The 22,859-nt window shown below is 29.6% G+C and overlaps 1 long non-coding RNA gene across 1 annotated transcript in view; it reads right to left on the bottom strand.

Moving 5' to 3' along the window:
* LOC146999485 (uncharacterized) overlaps window positions 1-11,818 on the bottom strand; it is a 49,604-nt gene extending 37,786 nt beyond the window's left edge. The window contains exon 1 of the long non-coding RNA XR_015039734.1: window positions 11,755-11,818. This is a non-coding gene — a long non-coding RNA (uncharacterized LOC146999485). The remainder of the gene's footprint in view (window positions 1-11,754) is intronic.
* Between the last annotated feature and the right edge of the window lie 11,041 nt (window positions 11,819-22,859).

Below are 22,859 nucleotides of genomic sequence, written 5' to 3' on the forward strand. Positions count from 1 at the left end.
TATACAATAAAAGCATAATAACAGTTATAAATTAATATCAGTATAATAAATTATATCATTAAATTATTATTAATTGTGATATAATAATGGAATTTTATATTATATTATTAATTGACTATTATTATATTTATAAGTTATAACTTATTAATTTATTAATTACACCAGGTATAAAGTAATACGTTCGCTAGAATTCGACAAAAAATGTTTCAGATAGAAATTCCGCAATGCCTGAATCGTAAAATCAATAATTACTTTAGTTCGGTACTTTAAAAAATGAAAGCATGTAATAAAATAATATAAATAGTAGATATCAAGTGTCATATTGGCTAATTATTTTAATAGGTAGTTTACTTAGGTTTCAACTGAAACAAAATTATATATAAGACTTTACGCAGATAAAGTTATTTTCACTATTAACAGTTCTCATTTTCCAGTATTATCATCGAAAAATTTATTTTGGTTATTCTAAATCTTCATATATTACATATTTAATAATATTTTTTGTTTAATAGCCTTCGCTTCTTCGAATTCTGAAAGGTTGTACCTACATTATCATTGGAGCTAAACAGTTTGAAATGCAAATATTTCAATCAAATAATAAAGCACCTTAAAACTGCATATTCAAATAAAATTTAAATTGCAGAACATTTTTTAGGACATTTCCTAGGAATAATTGTGCTGTTAATCTTAATTTTTAATCTATTATTTTTGTTATTTGCATAAAGCTATTTTAATTCTGAACTTTTGATACATTTACTGACTTGTTGTTTGACTTTTGAATTAACATTTACTGACATTCGTAACTTTTCATTATTTATGAGGCAAAGCAAATTTTAAAAAGAGGAAAAACTGCAGTTGGATTTATTTATTCAATTTTCCCTTAAAAATTACAATTATTACTTGATTTTAATCTTAAAAGAACAATGCTTATGTTTTACAACTACGTTCATCTGTAGGTACATATATGCGTATATTAATTTGCATGACTTCCAATAAAAGTTAGTACCGAACTACGTTATATAAAGAGATTTTTGTAGCAACATTTTATTATCTTTATATAAAGATTAAAATATATTACTAATTAAATTGCACAGTGAATAAATAAAAATTTAATTCATGTAATAATCTTTTCATCCTAGAGATAAAAAGCCCTTATTTAAAATTAAGTTTTCGCAAAGATTCAAATTTTAAATCTGCGTTAGTAAAATCATTCTTTCAAAATTTATCAGGTACAGAAATAAAACAGAATTTTAGAAACATCTTAATACGTAATTACAAATACAGTAATTTGCAATTTATTACATAATCACAGATATTTTAGCCGCATATGAAAAGCTATAATTAATTGAACTTATTAATGAAAAAAATATTTTACAAACTTCCGCTGACATTTTTCTGTTACGTTCAGCGAAAAAAATATCGTCGGCGAAGACTATAGGAAGCAATGCGAAAGGCGCGAGAAAAGTGAAGCCGGTCGAATAGATCGTCTCTTTCGGCGATAGTTACGCGAAACAAGGGAATTAGTTCCCGCGGTTGGCTTCTAGTTGTCGGTTTCCTTAACGGCAAGCTGCGGGAAAATTTTCAGCACGTATTCGTAACATGAAAAAGTATTTTAACTACAAATTTATGCCAATTAATATAATTTTGTGGCAATGAGTTTTTTTTAATATCTCATATTACATTATAATATGAATAATTATTAACACATACTTTCCTTTGCACGTCTGGATACATTACCTGCATACTTCCTGCGGTAATATTTTTTTTAAAAAAGGAGGGAATGAATTAGTTGCATGATAATTTATAAAGAACTAATTTAGTGACTGCAAAATATTCAACATATTAATGACACAACTTAAATATAGATATAAATTTTGCAGTAATGAATGAAATATGAAGGTAATAAAATTTTACTTTCGTGATTTTTTAATAGTATACGTTTTTTGTGGTAATAGTTAGTTTGCTTCAATACATATTTCACAAACATGTCTTATGTATTTGAAACTTGAAAAAGCTATTAATGCAGTTGAAAGATCCATGTATCCAAAAAGCCATTAATATACTTTAAATAATTGTTTAAGTATGCATAAATACTTTTTGAATAATTCTGTATAAATAAAATTAATTCTAGGAATCGACTCATTGGTAATAAAACTTATTAGCATTAAATTATTGTTATTTTATTTAATGCATTGTTGAAACGACTGACACTGAATTAACAGAAAAGATACAGTTTCATGAATAATACTTAGTTTTAATTTACATATGTTCATCTACAGCATCGTTATTTTTATTTTTTATCAATCAGAGCACAAAGCCTTATAATTGTTAAGCTTAAAAGCATTTTAACTTAACAGTAGCAAGCTTAATACCGAATTAGTAAATTAGAATAACTGTATTTCTAATTAGATAACTTATCAACTTGCTAAGTTATTCTAACTTAGTTTTAGTAATGCAAAATCTGAGGGGCAGCTATAAAATCTTTGTCAGAATAAATTATCAGACCTGAGAAAAACGATATTATTTATCTTAAAATAGTATTTAACTCATTTAATATCAAAAATAGTAAATCATATAAAATGTTGACTAAACACTTTCTTAGAAAATTTGTGTGCATATTCGTAATGGCAGAAACTAAAATTAAAACAGAAAAACTGTCAATTCTTTGAAAGAAACACTCACACTAACATATACGAATTGATAAAAAAATATATTCATATATTTTATCAATTATATTTATTGTACATGAACAGTATGAGACAAATCAAAAAATTTCACAAAGATTCCGGGGGGTCGGCGAAATTCGAAAATTTATCAATAAGTAGCTACAACAAAGGATTTGCCATATAAAAAATAAAATGAAATATAAAGCTGTTAGAATTTAAATAAAAACTGTTTTTTTGCTGGATCCCAAAATTGATGATTTTTAAAAAAGTGCATTATGGTGTGATATTGCTTTCTTTTGATGATAAGTTTTCAACTAAAATTTTCTACATATTGACTTTATTTTTACTGTACTTTTCCTTTGCCTTCACTAAAGCTTTGTTTTAAGCTTTCTAATTTTTTGCGTATCGTCATGATGCAGTGGCAAAGTTTTAATTATAATATAAATATATCAGTACAAACAGTTGTAGAAAAATGCGCTGGGTATTAATAACATTTATGGAACTCATTATATTCATACAAATATAACAAAAGCTAGTGTCCTCTTAAAAATACAGATTCGATCCAGACTCTCGTATTTGTTAGCTTCAGAGTAATTGCGTAATGCGAATTTATACCGCGAGATAGTCTAAATAGCAGTAACAAAAAACTCCCATTTCCTTTTTAGGATTGATCATGATGTAAAACGGTATTCTATCTTATTACGTGCTAAGTAACAAGCCTCGTTTCCTTTACATGAGGCATATGACATTATAACAAGGAAATTCACTCTGTTACTAGATCTTAAATCTGCCCCCATGGAATAAAATATTTGTTCTTAAGAAAAGCTATTAAAAAGTATCACCGCCCATCGGCTTTCTGACCGGCCCACACGGAAATTGCTGTTTTTGTCGCCACTGTGGTGGATATGGAGTCCATATGCCGCACCTTAATAATAACGAACACACCTTCGGAAATACGATGAAATCATCCTAAATTAGATAATTTTTGCTTCTGAACTTCTCAAGTAGCGCGTAACTAAATTAACTGATAGTAGCTTCTTCAGAAATTCATATGTGGGTATTTGAGGTAATTAGCACTTTCTAGGAGGAAAGTTTCAATTTATGTGTAAACTTTTGAGGTAACTAGATTTTTCAGAGGACGAAATCAACCAGCAGTTTAATTAGAAAATACTTCTTGTGATTTACGGCTTTTTTATTTGAGCTGACAAAAATGGTTTGCCAAAAGTAATTTACATTCATATTCATTTCCGTACTTTTCATTTACAATATTCGTAAATTCCATTTGCGTTCTTCTAAAAATATTGAACACTTCTTTTAATATATTTGAATGCAAATTAAATAGCGTTATGCTGTAAAGAATATATTCATCTTTTAATATGATCACATGAAAAAAGTTTTCCATATTCCTTCCTACAGCAAAAGAGGTTCGATGCATAATTTTCGATTGACGTTGTTATTTCATTTCAGTCAGAACCTAGTAGGAAATTAACTAGAAATAAATACATCGTTTTTTAACTAGAAATAAATACATCGTAAATACATTGTTTGAAATAAAATGACTTCACAGTTTTTCAATATATAATAGTTATATTAAAGGTAAATAAAATATTAGCCTTTTTAAAAATTTTAATCCTATCTTAATTAATTAAAAAGAGGTTATTTCGAAATGACGTTAATTAATTAAAAATTATAGACGTAAATGTAAAAAGAGTAGATTAACTTATTTTAACAGTTTTTTTAATGATCCATCGTTCATTATTTTATCTCCTCTGAAATAAATTTCTACTATGCCCTTATTTTACTCAGAATGCCTTAATTTCACTATGCTCTGATTTCTAATTCTAATGCATTAGTTTCACTAATTTGACTTCGAAATTAAAATAAAATTTGTTATGCTGATCAAAGCAGGACGTCTCCGCGCTTCCAAAAAAGTGTTATATTCAGCTAAATAATTCTCGAATGTAAATGCATTTAAAATGAATACAATAATTAAATACTAATTAAAAATATCATAAAGAATACAGTGTTTCTCGAGGAACAAATTAAACGGATACATTTACTTAATTAAATGTCAAAGATTCTACAGAAAGCTTACATAAAATTTGACACTACATTACTGTTCCAGTTAGTTTATTTCTTCTGTAATCTTACCGTGATTTCTTATCGTGTTACTTGAAAACAATCCTTTAGAATATGGATTCTTGTAGAAAATGTCAGTAAAAACAGTTAGTTTAAAGGCTGAATACAAAAAGAACAACAATTATATCACTCAAGAATATACTTAGCCATGAAACCAGCGAACTTTATTCTAAAGATGTAATTAATGGACAATATATTACAGATATGTTGATGCCAACAAATAATTTTTTACTGAACGTATTATACTTTGGATACCCTTACAGATTTTGCAAATCCTTTAGTAATTGAGTGTATACGAGCCAGTTTCCCTTAGAAAGTCCTCCACGAAAGGCATCCCTCCTCTTAGGCAGATAGCCCTAGTGTGCTTTGCCATAATAAAATACACCACACCACTACACCACCACCCTTAGTAATTGAAAAGATGTAGTACATGTTTTGAAAAAGATACGTGGTCTGATGTGTTAGAAACATATACAGTATAGAAAATAGTACTAGAAATAAATACATCGTAAATACATTGTTTGAAATAAAATGACTTCACAGTTTTTCAATATATAATAGTTATATTAAAGGTAAATAAAATATTAGCCTTTTTAAAAATTTTAATCCTATCTTAATTAATTAAAAAGAGGTTATTTCGAAATGACGTTAATTAATTAAAAATTATAGACGTAAATATAAAAAGAGTAGATTAACTTATTTTAACAGTTTTTTTAATGATCCATCGTTCATTATTTTATCTCCTCTGAAATAAATTTCTACTATGCCCTTATTTTACTCAGAATGCCTTAATTTCACTATGCTCTGATTTCTAATTCTAATGCATTAGTTTCACTAATTTGACTTCGAAATTAAAATAAAATTTGTTATGCTGATCAAAGCAGGACGTCTCCGCGCTTCCAAAAAAGTGTTATATTCAGCTAAATAATTCTCGAATGTAAATGCATTTAAAATGAATACAATAATTAAATACTAATTAAAAATATCATAAAGAATACAGTGTTTCCCGAGGAACAAATTAAACGGATACATTTACTTAATTAAGTGTCAAAGATTCTACAGAAAGCTTACATAAAATTTGACACTACATTATTGTTCCAGTTAGTTTATTTCTTCTGTAATCTTACCGTGATTTCTTATCGTGTTACTTGAAAACAATCCTTTAGAATATGGATTCTTGTAGAAAATGTCAGTAAAAACAGTTAGTTTAAAGGCTGAATACAAAAAGAACAACAATTATATCACTCAAGAATATACTTAGCCATGAAACCAGCGAACTTTATTCTAAAGATGTAATTAATGGACAATATATTACAGATATGTTGATGCCAACAAATAATTTTTTACTGAACGTATTATACTTTGGATACCCTTACAGATTTTGCAAATCCTTTAGTAATTGAGTGTATACGAGCCAGTTTCCCTTAGAAAGTCCTCCACGAAAGGCATCCCTCCTCTTAGGCAGATAGCCCTAGTGTGCTTTGCCATAATTAAATACACCACACCACTACACCACCACCCTTAGTAATTGAAAAGATGTAGTACATGTTTTGAAAAAGATACGTTGTCTGATGTGTTAGAAACATATACAGTATATAATACGTAAATTTTTGAAGTGTTTAAATATGAAGTTGCTAGATTTATTAATGCAGAAAATTATGATAGCTCAGTATATGAATGTTTTTATCCAAATGAAGTAAATTATATTCGAAAGGTTTCGTCAAATTAATTGAAATCTGCATTGTTTTTAAAAAATCCAAAATAATGCAATAGTAAAAATAACATGTCCATCAAAATCATTTCCGGCAAATACTTAAAATTTCGTAATTTCTCTTAGTGCTTCTTTGTAGAGGGGGGAAGCGCATTCTGCATTAAAAAAGTATTTCGAAACATTGCTTCAATATCATACTGTGCTCTTTAATGTTATCGAAATGTTAAAAAGAATGTAAACAAAATTGCCCGTCACAATAACGAGTTAAAGTATTATAATAACACATTAGAAAACGTTCTGGTTTTTCAATCACTTCTTTAATTATACAGAATCTACGTGTATCACCTATTAAAGACAGCAAAGAGATGGAAGAACAAAGTTTGAAGTTTGGAAATTTTAACATCATTAAGCTTGTTATTTTCTCTCGGAGTCGAATCAGAGTATTTTAAAAGCATAAGTTGGGTGGGAACTCTAACATAAAATTTCTCAATTTTTCAAAAATACGACAATTTACCGCAGCCTCGAATGTCTCAACTCAATACATTAATCCCTTTTCAAGAAGCAACATAATTAAACTTCAATTTGCTTAACGAGTGTAAATTAGCTTAATGAGCTTCCTTGGGACGCACTTTATCGAAACACAGTTTGCTTCATATATACTAATAATCTTCTCGGAATTGGTGTTTAAAACTCATTTCTGGGAGTTACTTCGAATTCCAACCTAAATGAAAAGTCAAACTACAATAGTTCTTGCCCACTTTGAAGTACTCAGAGAGTAAATATACATACTATACTTATGCTGTCTGCATATTTATGTTTTAATATCGAATTAAGGTACATACTCCATTAGTATTACAAAATAAACGTAAATTTGAAACTTAATTGAAGTACACAATTGTAGTACTTAACAATTGTAGTACACAATTGTAGTAACTTAATTGAAGTACACAATTTGGATGTCGCTTGATGCTTATTCTAGAATAAGAAATGTATTAATTTGACAGCGAGGAAAAGAGTACCTGATGATTAAATCCTGATGAAGTTTTAGCCCCGGATTCTAATGTACGTATACATAAATTATTTGTTTAATTTTTAAAATGTTATACTGCTATTCATTTATTTCAAATTTAAAAAACTAGTAGAGTAAATTCGCTAGTACAATAAAATGATATCAAAATTTCTAATAAGCATGAATTAAAATTTGGCGGAAAAACGCCTCATGAAAAGTTATGGATTATTTATAGGGCATTCTCTTTTGCTTCACTATAAGAAATTGAGTTACATGTATTTAAAGCCTTAACTAACACTTCCCTTTTCAGCTTTTGTGCGAAAATTATCCATTTTTTATTGCGTACTTTTAATTAGTGCAAGAAGACATAAAAGACTCTACAAGTATTCATCCAAAATTTTTATATTTATATATACTTTTATGACTCAAAGTAAATGGTAAAAAATTATCCGAATTATGAGATTAATGTTGATTCTATATGATTCTATAGAAGCATGGCATTAAAATTGCGTATTATCATAACAAAACATCGTGAAGATCACTAGCATAGTCTCAAAACACACTTGCAGATTATAAAAAATAAATAAAAAAAAAAAGCCTATTATGGACCATGAATCACGAGTGATAATTATTTTCGATGACAAAATTAACTCGAAATAACTAGGCGAGTAATTAAAGTCAGTTTTTTTTCCGTAAAGATGTAAATATTACAAACTTTAAGCAACATACAAATTTTAAGTCAAAAATATGACACTAAGAAAATTAACGTTTTAATTTTTGAAATCAAATTTAAGATAATCCATAGATATCCATAGATTTTATTATCCATAGATTTCCATAGATATATCCATAGATTTTATGTACATCCATGCACAAATAAAGTGAAATTGAAGATTACATTATGTACTTCCATGCATATTTAAATTAACTGAAATAATTCAGTTTAATTTGAAATTTTAATTGGTTAATAAAATAACTAAAATGAATTCAAAATAAAACAAGAGTCTCTGTACGTTTTCAGAATCGAGTTCCTTGTTTACTGTTATTAGCTAATTACCTTTCATTAACCTTTTCGTTTTACAAATGACAAATTTTATAACTGTTTGTTCATTGCAAAACATTCTATGTTTCTTATTATGTAAATTATTGATACATATACACAAAAGGAATTTAGGCGTTAATTAATTGCTGTTAATTAATTTTAAAATGTTTCATAAATTCAATAAATAATACACTTTAACATCAGTCTAAATACTATACGCAGGCTTAAATAATACACCACGTTTTAATTCTATTGCTTAGTTGCCCAATTTGAGATTGCTAGTAATGCATTAATCACAATAGTAATGCTAGTAAATCACAGTAATACATTATTAATCTTCTCATTGCGAAAAATATATGAATTGTCATTACTTTCTTCTACTTATCATATGTTTCTTAGATGTGCACTGGAAAACCATTTTACTCAAAGAATCAGCGAAATAAATGAAATCAAAGAATTTTCATTGAATGAATATAGTGCACATTGTTTAAATATTTCGAAACAGAATTCAGTTTGAAAAGACTGTACCTACATTATGGAAATAACTAATGCCACTCGGTATATACATGACTTACATTTTTCGAAATTAATTATTTTATGGAAAATAATTCCAGCTCCATATTTAACAAATAAGGATGTTCACCTCGGGAAATTCTTGCATGCTAGCGGAAAAAATCCATAAAATCTAGTAAAATTTTTAAATATTTCCAATTTCTAGGACGAAAGAAAAATTCTGTTAATTTTATTTGATTAAATGAATAAATAAAATTTCAATTAACTTATTAAAGAAACATTTTTTTATCGTTGGCATAATCATTCCATAAATTCATAAGTATGCCCATAAATTATGAGTCTATGCGTTTCCTTTTCTAAATTAGTTGCTAAGATATTTTAACAAACAACTCAATATAAATTGATTAAATATCTTCGCTTATTTCTACTGAAACCATTTTCTAAAATCTTCTCACAAGTAAAATTCAGAAATGAATAAATAAAATTTGTTAGTTCTTGTTTCACAAGGAAAGTTCTTACTTCTACGCGTAGGGGTTCTGAAAATATTCGGAAACTTAACGCTTGTTTATTCAACTTCTCCAGTACAATTGCAATTATTTTTCAGAAACACGAGGAGGATAAATCTCTCCAGGACTACTGTATTGAATATGAGTAATTATGTATTATGTATGTATTTTGTTTATTTATACTGTTACATGAACTGAAAACGCAATCTGTTTTAAAAAGTTTTGAAAATTATACAGTAATTAATCTAATGCAGCTTCTCAGATCAAACACTAAGGTAATAAGATAAATGGGCACTTCAAGATATGACTCGCTTTAATTGTAGCTCATTTCAGCCAAGTATTTATGCTCCTTTAAGATTAAAAGAAAAGGGTTGGTATAAGCACTTTTGTAAATAATATTAAAACAATTATTCTTTGTGTTGAATCTTAAATTACCGCATACTATGATTCCAGTATTATGAACTTGATATGATAATTTGTGTAGGCGTAATCCTTTCAGTCAAAATAATTCAATAAGATCATAAAACTTCGTTATAATTGAAAATTTGGAAAATTTATTTTGACTTAAGTTACACTTAAGTTTGACTTAAGTAATGACTTAAGTTACACTCATATACTATAATTCTTTTGAAAATTTCGGAAGATGTGTGCTTGAATCATAAATGTTTCTAAAATCAGCAAACTGTATTAAATTTGAAATATCTAAAGGTAGAATAAATCTGAAAAGATTAAAATATTGCAAATTTATAAAGAGCGTAATTAAATTAAACGCGTGTTAGTTATTTCGATGACGATTAAATCATCGAAGTCTAAATGAGAAAGCGTGCTCTCGCAGTTTATTTTATAAAAGACTGTAAAAACATAAATAAATAATGTAACACAGCTTAATACAGTGCACTAAAAATTACTTCTCTTTCAACTGTAAATTGTTTTTAAATTCGAAAAAAAATATACTTTCGTGAGATGATCTTCATGAAACAAATTCGGACTAAATTCAACTTATTTTGGAATGGACGATATTATCATAGAAGAACTAAATACTTACGCATTTACTCACTTGTAGATATATTTACCTGCACCCATATGCACAGAAGCTGCACTTAGATTATACAAAAAAGGAGAGACCTAGAACAGGTGTTCACATCATTATTCAGACTTTAATTCCTTAATTGTATAATTAAAGTTGTTAATACTAACGTATTCACATATTTTGCTCAGAAAATAAATACATTTCAAATGAAGTATATATTCATAATAATTAAACAGATATTAACTACCTTAAGGACTGCTTTTTATTTATCTATACTATAAATTGTAAAGAAAATGGTAAATAAATTCACTTCAATTACGTTTCAAACACAAAGCGAACAGATTAAGTAAACAGGGAATTTAAATGCTAAAATACTACCATTATTATTATTATTACCAATTACTGCACACATCCCTTTCTGGTTCACTTTTATTGGTTTTTTTATCATGCATTAAATCACTCCACCATGTGTTGGAATTATTTGAATTTTTGGATTACTTGCTTAAAGGTGCGATGAGCAGCTAATCAAAATCAAATAAGACTAAATTATATTTATATAATTTAGAGTGTGACTAGCACTTTGCTAATAATAAATATGTATTTAGAAATTCTGACGTTTGTTTTTTGAAAACAGATTCCATATAAAAGTTGAATAACTATATGTTTGAGCCCAATAATAAGTAATAATGATAGTAATCCATCCCTGCGAAGATATTGTATAATTGATACAGATCGTATACTTCGATATTTATTCATAATCCTGTTCTTGAGACATTTATTAATTTAATAATAATAATTCGCAATAAAATCTTCACTGCTTAAAATGCTTTATAACACTAAGACTACTCGTCTAGATTCACCGAGATCCAGTTTTCAATAATTATTTGTCGTTGAGAATATCTACAACAGTTAAATTAAAATATCCATAATGCAGCTTTTATCAGATAGTTTCCAGAATTATTTAACTTTTCGAAACGGCAGCCATGATTCCGACAGTATTCTAACAGCGGGCATTTTTATGCGTCGTTGAATCAACATCATCAACCTGAAGAACATCAATAAACACCATATTTACTCGCTTAAGGCTTGTAAGTGACTTCATGAAGATCTTGCAAAAGAAAATGAAACGTGCACGTACTGAAAATGGAAATTGCCACTTCAAAAATCGCGAGAAGCAAAGAAAACGGCATCTTGGATTCAGCGCTTCAAAGCCACTGCAAGATGATACGAAAGTTCCTCGATAATGTCAGAAAAAAAAAAAAAAAAGATTCGCGGTTATTTTCCTCAATATTCTCCCACGCTGTGGTATGTAAATCGGGAACACCGGCTTTAATGATAATTACCCCTTGTTGAGCAAAGGATGTTGTTACTGAGGAAATAGGTTGCAACACCTGTTCCTGTTTTTTTTCAAGACTTTCCCCCAAAAGTGGGATGCATATTGTTGTGTTTAAAAGAGCGGCAGAGAATGATCTTTATTTATTTCATGCACTTTTTGAGGTATATTTTTTAATTATTACACTCAGAATATTTTTAGACTTTACTCTTTCGAAAACGAAATATAACAAATAAGTTACTTGTTTATCATACGCATAGAAAATTTTTGAGATTACTTTTTAAATATTTGTTATTTCCAGGACATGATACAGTTTTTAATGCTGCTGTGAAATATTATTCATTGATTAACTTGGAAGGTATAATTTATACGTACATTGACATATTTTTATCTAAAATTCGGTTAATATTCCATTCAAATATTTATTATTTAGATCAATCGGGGGGAGACCAATTATTTTTCATGAAATTTTAGGAAAGATTGCACTGGAATATCAACATGACTTTGAAGTTTGTACTTTATCAGTTTTCTTTAAATATTAAATCAAATAAATTATTATGCTCTTAAAAATAATACAAAGATTTAAAAGAAATTCCTAAGGTACATATGAACGAGTCAGTTATCGGACACTTATAAAATATTGTTGTCTGAATATCGGTATTCTTATAATGTATTATTAACTGTATAAATATCCGTTATACTGTTTAACTAACTGAGGTAACTAATTAGTTTATAGAATACTTTAATCTACTTATATATTCTTTATATAAAAAATAATTTTTAATTGAATTGAATTGAAAAAAACGTATTTTAATAAAAATGTATTCGAAATTAAGTCTCTGACAAATGTAAATAAAAGCTTTCCATATAATTTGAAAATTTTACAGTAATTTTGTAGTCAAAATAAAATACAAAGAAATTCAATACCATAATGATAAGCAAAGTTATTGAAAAAGGAGCAGCGTCTTAATGTTGGTTGTTGCTGCTCTTACTAATTTCGCTTGTCTGATGTAATTAGAACAAGCCCATGAATTATGGTAGCAAGAAGTATAAGACTGTGTCTGTCGTTGGCCGCAAGCTTACAGGTGGCAGTCAGACTTATGAGTCTCAGAACTTCCATTAAAACAAATAACATTTTTCAAACATTAGGTATATTGTTGTTTCTTTAAATGAGAATTTTCAATCTAAGCAATTGCAGTCAGTTGGAGAATTCGGATTATTTTTATTATGTCAAGTCCCACCCATCCCCATCCGTATTATAAGGGATATAAATTATTTAGCAATGATAATACATAATTTTGGGTACTGTTCTGTTATCGAGATCGGGGTAGTCGCCAAATGTTTCGTTAAAATCGCCAAGAGATTGGTTCGTATGAAGCCGCCAATGTTTACTTAAAATCATTACAATGTTTACTCTTTTAAAAATATCTGATGTCAACATCACACTTCCTATTAAATTATGCACAAATCAAATTATTTTTTGCTTTAGTTTATTTAAATTTATTTTTTCGAATTTCGTTAGCGATATATTTCTCATTCAATCAATTCAGTTCTTATTTCACGGCAAGGCAAAAATACATAAAATCTCAAAACATCTTCATTAAAATATTTTAAAAACAGAAAAACTTAAAATATCAAATATAGCTGAAAACAGTTTTAAAAAATTTTACGAATAGAATAAAAGTTTCTAGGCCAAAACAAGCAACTCGGCCGGCGGACAAGAAGTTAGAATTTTCGGTGCACAAAAGTTAAAGTTAATCTTTGCCCCAACTGGGCAAAAAGGTACTTAAATTGGTGCAGAAACTGACTTAAGTCACTATTCTACTAAGTGTTTCAAATGTAACCAATGTCAGCCTCGTTAGGCCTAGCGCCACTTTTAAATTGTTGATAATCTGCAACTATCGCATGCAGATCAACCAAAGGCATAAATGTAACCGGAACATAAGAATAACCTAATTCAATCACTTGTAAAGGAAAAAATACACAATTTGCCAACATATAAGGATGAAAATCTCAGCTCAACGAGCAGGGTAACAGAGTGGGAATATATACATATAATACATTTGATGCAGCCAATTGCAGTGAAAAAGTGCTACATGTTATAGCACTTCTAAATAGAAAATTTCAACGTTCTAAAGGTACTCGTTTTAAATGTGAAATACATACGTACGTACGTACAGGCGTCACTAAAAAATCTCTTCTGAAACCATTTTAAATGCATTTTACAATCCGTTTTGGAAAAAAGAGTCCTTTATTCTGTTCGTACGCACAGATGTCCCGAAAAGAAAAAAAAAAAAAATGTTCAAATGGATTCGGAAGCGGTCAAAATGGATATTTTCGTTGAAGTATGATATCCGGAATTTTTCGCGATTACAATGCCTTTTTTACTTCGTACAAGGAAGTATAAAGCAAAAGAATGCCTTTCAAAATTGGCAACGAGAATACAAATTCTAAAGATGCAACGATTACTTGTGTTTTTATTACTGCTGTATTTACCAACTGGATATGTAAATTTTGGACTTACTTAATGATGAAACAGCTTCCATGCAGTTTCTTCAGAAACGAGGAATTAGTCACTTCGTGAGAAAGTAAGCCAAAAGCCATAAAATTATTGATGGACATTATGATATACTCAGACTGTTGGAATGTGCATAATATTGAAGAATAAAAAGAGGCCGGATTTGAATATTTCTGCGTTAGCCATAAATATTATTTTAACAATCTGGTTGTCTGACGGAAACTATTAAAAGTTATGGGGCTGCGCGAAATGCAAAATAAGCTTCAACCCGGCACTGGCCGTTAACCAGTTAGATTCTTATTGGATTGAGTTTACGTGGCGACAGCCGCATTTAAAACGCAAATGTTTTCAGATATTTTAAATGATATCCGCAGTTTCATGCCTCCGCGTTAATCTTAATTCACTAACCCTTTTTTTTTATTATTATTTTATTTTTTATTTTATTTTCCCTCGATTTCTTTGGCAAGTTGTTTAATTTACATTAAATTTTTCATTTTGCGAATATCTGTTATATTACTTTTACCCTTGAATTTTTCTTCAATTTTATCGCATCGTTAATATTTTGACGATTATTTTTATGCTTCGAACTTTTCGCCAGATCGTCACCTTTTGGCGATATCTGAATCCGATCCCGCTAGCAGAACAGTACCGAATTTTGAGCTACGTACAAATAGAAGCACATATGATATACTCAGCCATTTTTCAAGAATTCGAAATGCAATTTCTTTTTTATGAATATAACAGCGAGGTATTTGTTTTGAGAATAATTAAAATTTGGAATACAATGCTTCGAGCACAGTAATTTCTTGACAGCAAACGCAATTTATATAAGTAAAGATAACTTCTGTAATCTTAATAGGAACTACAATATTTATAAACTATAATTTAAATTACTATTTATAATTAAAATGTTAGTAAGCTGTAATTTAACATGTAAATTTCAACGAATTTGAATGTTAGTGTATCCCAGCTTTTATCTTAGTTACCAAAACAAGAAAAAAAAATGAATTTCAAAGCAAACAGAATGCATTCCTTCGAAAACATGGTTCAAAGTAAACTGAATAAAGAGCATCCCAAAAAGAATTCTTCGAAATTCCATTATAATCAGCTCATTTTATCGAACAGCACCCATCTTCTCTTGGTCCAGAGAATAGAAGCAGAATGCGATGGGTTCAGACCGACCACCCAATCCGAGTTACTTGGAGCGTATAAGGGATTTAGACAGTACTAGTACAACAGAGTACAGTCGACTTGAGCCGAAGAGGATAGCTGATAACTTTAATGCCCTTGTTACGCGGCAAAGTGGGTGGCAAGTGGGGTCTTCAGCAAGCAGAAGAGCTCGGAAGAAAACCACTTATATCTCAGTTTGTTGCAGTTGGATGATTTCTTTTCCTTGAATTATTGTGACTGTGTAGTAGTTGTGTTTTGTTACCTTATTGGGAAGCATAGAATTACGGAGGAGATGATAAATGGCGTTTCATGCTTGGATTGGATACTTTACCCTTTTTGTCAACTCCAAAATAAAAGCTCCTACATTTCTCCTGCGGAAAGCCACCTGTATCTAAAAGTCAGTTTTTCAGGATGAAGAGCTTTGAGAAATGAAGTATCTAATAATGATTTTACAAGCCAAATGAGCTAACATTTATTAAATGTAAACATTCAAAAAAATTATTTTCATATATAAACTTTAATAAATATAAACGGAAAGAGAGGAATGCAAATTCGATTCTCAATGTATTCATATTAAATTAAGCTATTTATAATTGCTTAAAAAAGATCACAAAGGTGTCAGATTTTAAAACTCGCTCAGAAAGGTTTGTTAAGGTTTTATACGCTCTCTTTGAGCTCGCAGTCTACCAGTCTGCTCTTGCAATCATTCCTACTAATCCACATTTTTTTTTTTTTAAATCCTTTTAACTTTATTATTAAGCATCGTTTACTTCCTATTTACAGAAAGTTCAAGAACAAAATCATGAAATTTTTAAAAGTTGCATACAACATATATTTAGAATTTCCGAAGCATTATTAAGTGTTGGCATGCATTTTTATACCTTTTTTCCATATTTTCTCAGCTTATCATATCAATGTTCAGTTTTCTTACGAGATGGCATTACAAAACTTTTTTGTCTTTTTATTATTAACGTTTTTTGTGCTTACTTTATTTATTAAATATCACGTTCTTGACGCTTCAGCCGCATAAAATACGATTTAACAGCAAAATCACAAAATATTTAAAAACAGCATATCTTTAGAATATCCGACAGACAATCTTGCGCGAAAAAAATGTTTCATCCCGTTTAGTTATTGCCACTGCTCGCTTTGAAATCGTTGAGTTTCTTAATCAAAAATTTCTTAAAGGTTTAAAAAATGTGAAATAGGTAATAAAATAAATTCGAAGTTACAAAATTCGGTCTTCCAGGTGCCCATATTCGGGTGGAGGACTACGTTTTTCGGAATTTGAGAACGTTAGGTACCGTCGTTTTTTTTTTTTTTTTTTTTTTTTTTTTTTTTTCAGAAAACGAGGAACATACATACGTGCAAATTCTTTATTGTTTAAAATTTTAATGTAATATAGGGGGATAATATTTGTGGCAACAATTTGAAAAGGGATACACGGTTTAGACTGAAACGACGGAAAAAAAGGGTAACATTTCGAAGATAATTTCCACTTATATGAAAAAAGAAATATTTAAACTTTGTTTGTAACCTTCCTTTACCTAGAAGCACGGGGATGAAAAAGAGTTTCCTTTAAAAATCCTCCGCGAAGGAATCCCTCTTAGGCAGGTAGCCGTCTTGTATTTTGTCATATTCAAATAATCTAACCATAACTGCTAGCTGCAGTGTTTCTGATGTAAAAAAAAACTGTCAATTAATTTATTTGCAATGCTTTAATTGGAACTTCCTACACATATTAATGACAGCAATTACTCAGCATCCCTGATGATGAAAATATAACACATAAGTTTATTAAAGTATTTCAGTATATTGCAATAACTACCTGAAAATAGCAGTGAAGAATTTAAAACTACACAGACGTAAGTGATCGCTTAAAATATAATTAAATCAAAACTTAAAACTCGAAATTTACAAAACTGCCTTACCACAACAAATTTATAAAATGCTGTGATTTTTATTAGAAGCTTAATTAATTAATTCAACTACGTTAAGAAATCTAATGCTTTGTCTATAATATTTTTAATACATTTCCATCATCATATTTAATTGCATGAATTAATTCGAGATTACTACCCTCGTCATTTTTCGACACCAAAGTACCTTTTTAGAATTTTAAGTATACTTCAAAATCATAGAAAATAAAAATCGATAATACTTTCGCGATTTTAGAGATGGTATAAAAAAAATAAAGACAGTAGTGCTGAAAATTTGGGCTTTATTCAGGGCTCTTTAGAAATCGTCCCCCCCCCAAAAAAAAAAAAAATTAATTTGAAGAAAAATTACAGAAAATTGTAAATAACACAGAGAGAAAGTGCAGTAAAAAATAGTTTGTTGTATAGTTAGTTATATACAATTTTGCGTCAGCTCACTATAAACGACGCATCACTTTACAAATTGCTACAGCCACCAAATATTGTCACCCTGTATTATATTTAAAGAAATTAAATACTTTGCATGAATATTTCTTGTATTGTGGAAAAATAATCATCAAATTTTGAATAACGTAGTCCTCCATCCGGGAATGAGAACCTAGAAGCTCGAATTTGTTTTATTATTTATTTCATATTTTGTGAAACTTTAAGGAATTTTCATTTATAAACACTAAGATCTCAAGATTCTTGTAGTGGCCACACTGTAAGTAATAAAACATTTTTATCCCCAGTACGCGAGACTGCGTATCGAAAATTCTAAAGATATGGGCTTTTAAATATTTTGTGATATTGCTGTTGCAATGAATTTTATGGTTTAAGTGCCAAGAATATATTATTTAATAAGTAACACACAAAAACGTTAAAAAAAACGCTCCTTTGGGCGTAATATAAAATTTGAAAGCTTTCAGATTTTTTTTATTAAATTTAATTTGCATAAAGTGTTGAGCAGGGGAAAAAGATCTTTTCAAGGGAAAGTTGCCCCCAAACCTAACTCAGATATATATATATATATATATTATTTAGTTTATGCAAAGAGGTGAAGAAGAAAAACCTTGAAATCTTCAAGTTGCGATCTTACACGCCACCAAAGAATACATACATATATAAGCATATCTATAACCCCCCCCATCTGAAATACAGTTATTGAAAATATTGAATTTAAATGCTATGGAAGGCAAGCTTCTGAAAAGAAAGAAACCGTTTCAAACACAGAAAAGAAAGGTTTCACACTGACAAAAGCAAAAATGTCCTTGTTCTGTAGGGGTGAATAAATACGAACTCAGGTTGCTGACGGGGTGAATATGTTTGTGGGACAAGCTGTAACTGTACCTACTGATGAAGGGGAATGGAGAGGAAAGACATCCCTCGTTTTTTTATACGCGAAGGGGGGGGACATCGCCCCTGGGTCTCTAACCCAGATGTCTAGTGACTGACGAGAGCCGACGAGGCGCTAGTGAACATGTCAATGCGATCACTGATGTAGAAGATACTGCCATTGATCGGAAAGTAATAACAGAAAAAAAAAGTTGAAAATTTTTATTATTTGATGAAAAAATGTTTTTTGCCTTCCCTTTTAAAAGGGATTCTGATAAAAAAACATCTCGAGCGAAGCATTCGTGCATATTTTTTTATATATATTTCCATGCGGCCGGTTTCAAACGTTCGAACCCAATGAGATTAAAAAAAAAAAAAAAAAAAAAAGAATATTTTTTCGGCTGTGGCGTGTGTATTACGAACGTCTACCAGATGTTGTAAACTCTTCAAGTTGACTAAGATTTTGTATTTGCTCGGTTAAAATTTATAGATGTGAAATATGCTGAGTGTGACTGAGTGGCAATGAAAAACTCTCCTCGAGGCCACTCGATATTGAATGGGTAACCGCTAAAAATATTGACCCTTTAACTGCAAAGGACTTTTTCGCATACTAATAATCCACGTAATTTGCATTAAATTTTCTAAAGGGAGCTTTGACCGCTTAATATATTATTTTCCCCTGTAACAGCAGCCGGATATTAGAAGTTACTGACACTTCTCTGAAATCATATTTGGTCTGTAACTGTTACTGTAGAGCAACTGCAACTAGCTCTACATTCTCACTGTACAGCAGTGGTCTTCAAATTTTGTCGATTCGTGGAACCCTTAGAACAGTTAGGTTTTTTTCGGGAAATCCCCCATCCCGCCCTTAGTAAAGTATATCTTAGAATAATATTTAAAGTAGATCAATATTTTATAGGTACTTTTATATTAAGACAATTAAAGAAAAGTATTGTATTTTTATTTAAAAAATTTAACATAAAATTAACGTATATTACTCATTAATAGCATTAACTCGTGCTCCAGGTCTCACCTACCTTTCCATTATATTTAGTGGCAAAGGTGTGCTTGCATTTTTTTTACACGAACTGTCGAAGTCTAGCTCTGTTGATTTATCTGCATTTAATTTTTTTCATATTTTGGTTTTGTTGCCACATACGTTGAGAAAGATTTTTCATTTAAATATGTTGCTCCGAATGGCATTAATTTTTTTATATCTGTGCCAATTTTCGGTACTCTATACAAATCTGCAACCAAACATTTTTAACTTAACACAGTTTGAAGACCACTGCTGTATGCTGTAAAGTAACTGTAACATTCATGTCTATAATTGCAACAGACATATTAGCGTTTTAAATACATTTGAAGCTATTAAAAATGCTTTCTTCAATGCTGAGATTAATTATATATTCAATGAGTATGACCCTCTCTAAAAATGAGTATTCTAAAAGTATAGTATTGGGTATGTCTAAAAAATGATGTTACAAATAAACACAGAGTTTACATAATAAACCGGCTGCTGATCGACAAAAAAAATTCTACATTTGAGTGCATAATGCATTAGGGTCTCGAATATCTTACTTTCGATATCTGGCATACCATAAAAATATAAAATTAGGCCAAAAAATTCCTAGGCGATATAAATTTTACATATAACCCTATTCGTTTTCAAACTGATTGGCAAAGGCCTTTCTTCATCAAGTGCAAAAAATGTTTCTTTATGAAGAAGAAGCAAATTCTTTTGCCCCTCACGGTGACAGACCTGAAATACTTGAAATCTTTATTTTAATTAACATGTTCTTTCTCAGGCTGAATCTTTTCTGTATTTCTACTGTTTTGTTTACTCCAATAGAAGACTTAAATGAATAAAATTTAAACAACAAGCAAAAATCGAAGTTTAGGAGAGAAAGTTAGCAACCCCAGCCTAGCGTATTTAGTAAATTCCTTTGCTGCTTCCCATCTTTAGGATTGTATTAAAAACTATTGAGTTTGTCTTGAATGTTAGTTAAGTGATCAGGGTTCCCCCTCCCCCACTGAAATTGAAAGTATCAACAAAAATGCTGAAAAACAGACAGGAATTTGAGGCCTAAAAAAGACTAAACAAAGCCATGTAAGGCTAGAAATCAACAACTTGGAGCAAAACATGTTGTTCGGCACATGTTAATCGTCCCAGTTTAATGTTTTAAACACGTACCCCTTGACACGTTCTGCTTGAAACGCAACGGTGATCAATTTTATTTCATCTTTTAATTTAAATATTTCCATTACGCATTAAATATTTTCGCTTTTCCAAACAAAACTTTTGTTAGCAACTCAGGTTACAAATATCTTCACTTTTAATATAACGACGCCATGAATAGTTTCTACACCTTTTCTCTCGGGTAGGATAATCAGTTTTAAAAAAAATCATTTCCTTTTGAAACTTTTGAGTATATATATATATATATATATATATATATGCCCACACATGTATTTATATACTTCTCTTCCAGCTGAGGACCGAACTCAAAACTCCGTTCTTTGTCAAATGATTTCTACTAAACAGTGATAATTGTATGAATTAACTTCGGCTTTTGTTATACATAATCACTTCGTTCAATAACCAAGGAAATATATTGTTTTGTATTGCATAATTCTTATACAGAGCGTAGTTTATTATAATGGAATAATTTTACTACTCTAAAAGTATAAACTGAATCTCTGATTTATATATGTAGTAATTATGCCGTACTGTTACTGTGCTGATTTTTTAATTAAATGATTTTTTTCTGTAGCGAAACGATTTCAATAATTAACCTTCAGCAGATCGATATTATATTATATTTTCTATTAGCGAACACTCTTCTAAATGTTGGATGATTGGGACTATACTGTCCGGATATTCGATATCACTAAATCAGTCTCTAGTGTCAGTTCACAATGAATGAGTTAACTGCTAGAAGTATTGACCCTTTCACATCAACCAACTTTTTCGAGTGCTGATAACACACATATTTTTCATTAAACTTTCTAAAGGAAGCTTTAACCTCTTTATATAATATCTTCCTTTTTAAATCAGCAACCTGATGTTAAAAAGTAATGACTAATGAATTAGATTAAACTTTTATTGGTCATACTAAAGGTGTAAATTTTGTTTCATTATTTTTAATACACACATAAATAATAACCATAAATTATTTAATGATGTATTTGTTAATGATATATTAACTTGAAGACTGGCGCATGTTAAAAAGGAAAGAACATTAGAGAACTGTTTGAATAAAAAATAAAATTAAAAAAATAACTTCATGAATGCGGTAAATATTCGTTTCTGATCTTCTTCACCGACAAAGTCTGTTTTTATCAACACCATTCCTATACCCACCAATTTCTTATGCTACTCACAAGTAGACGAACGTGATGACAGAATTCTTTCATAGACTGTCATAAAACTTCTGTAAACTTCCGCACCTGGATGCTTCTCTAATAATAGGGTATCCACCCTGTCTTCCTTTGATAGTAGTTATTTTCACTAGTTAGTTCTAATTATCAATTTACATGTTACTTAATTAACTGGAAAGGAAAGAAAGTGAATGTTATAACTACTAGAACATTTACGTCTTATTGCAGCAAGTTTTTTTGAACTACTTCTTCATCTGCATTTTTAAACTGCTTAAATTATTCATACCTTTCGAGCACCACATAGCTATTTAAAGGCGATTTATATATATATATATAAAGAAGAAAGCCTATGTGTTTGCGTTGTGCCTATGTGTTGCTAATAACTCAGGCACTACTGTAGCTATCGTCACCAAACTTTCTACAATTCTTTTCTGGGTCCTGGAAAAGATAGACGTCCCCTTTTTTTTAAAAAAAAAAAAAAAACTTAAAATGCTCTTTTTTTCGAGTGGCAACAGGGCTGATATCAATCACAATGGCAACAGTGATGTATCAGCAAAAATGGCTGGTGTCATTGTTGTTGATATAAAGAG

This window comes from Stegodyphus dumicola, chromosome 1 (assembly GCF_044657685.1).
Source record: "Stegodyphus dumicola isolate Sdum_Otavi_A_Nest chromosome 1, ASM4465768v1".
Taxonomy (NCBI): Eukaryota; Metazoa; Arthropoda; class Arachnida; order Araneae; family Eresidae; genus Stegodyphus; species Stegodyphus dumicola.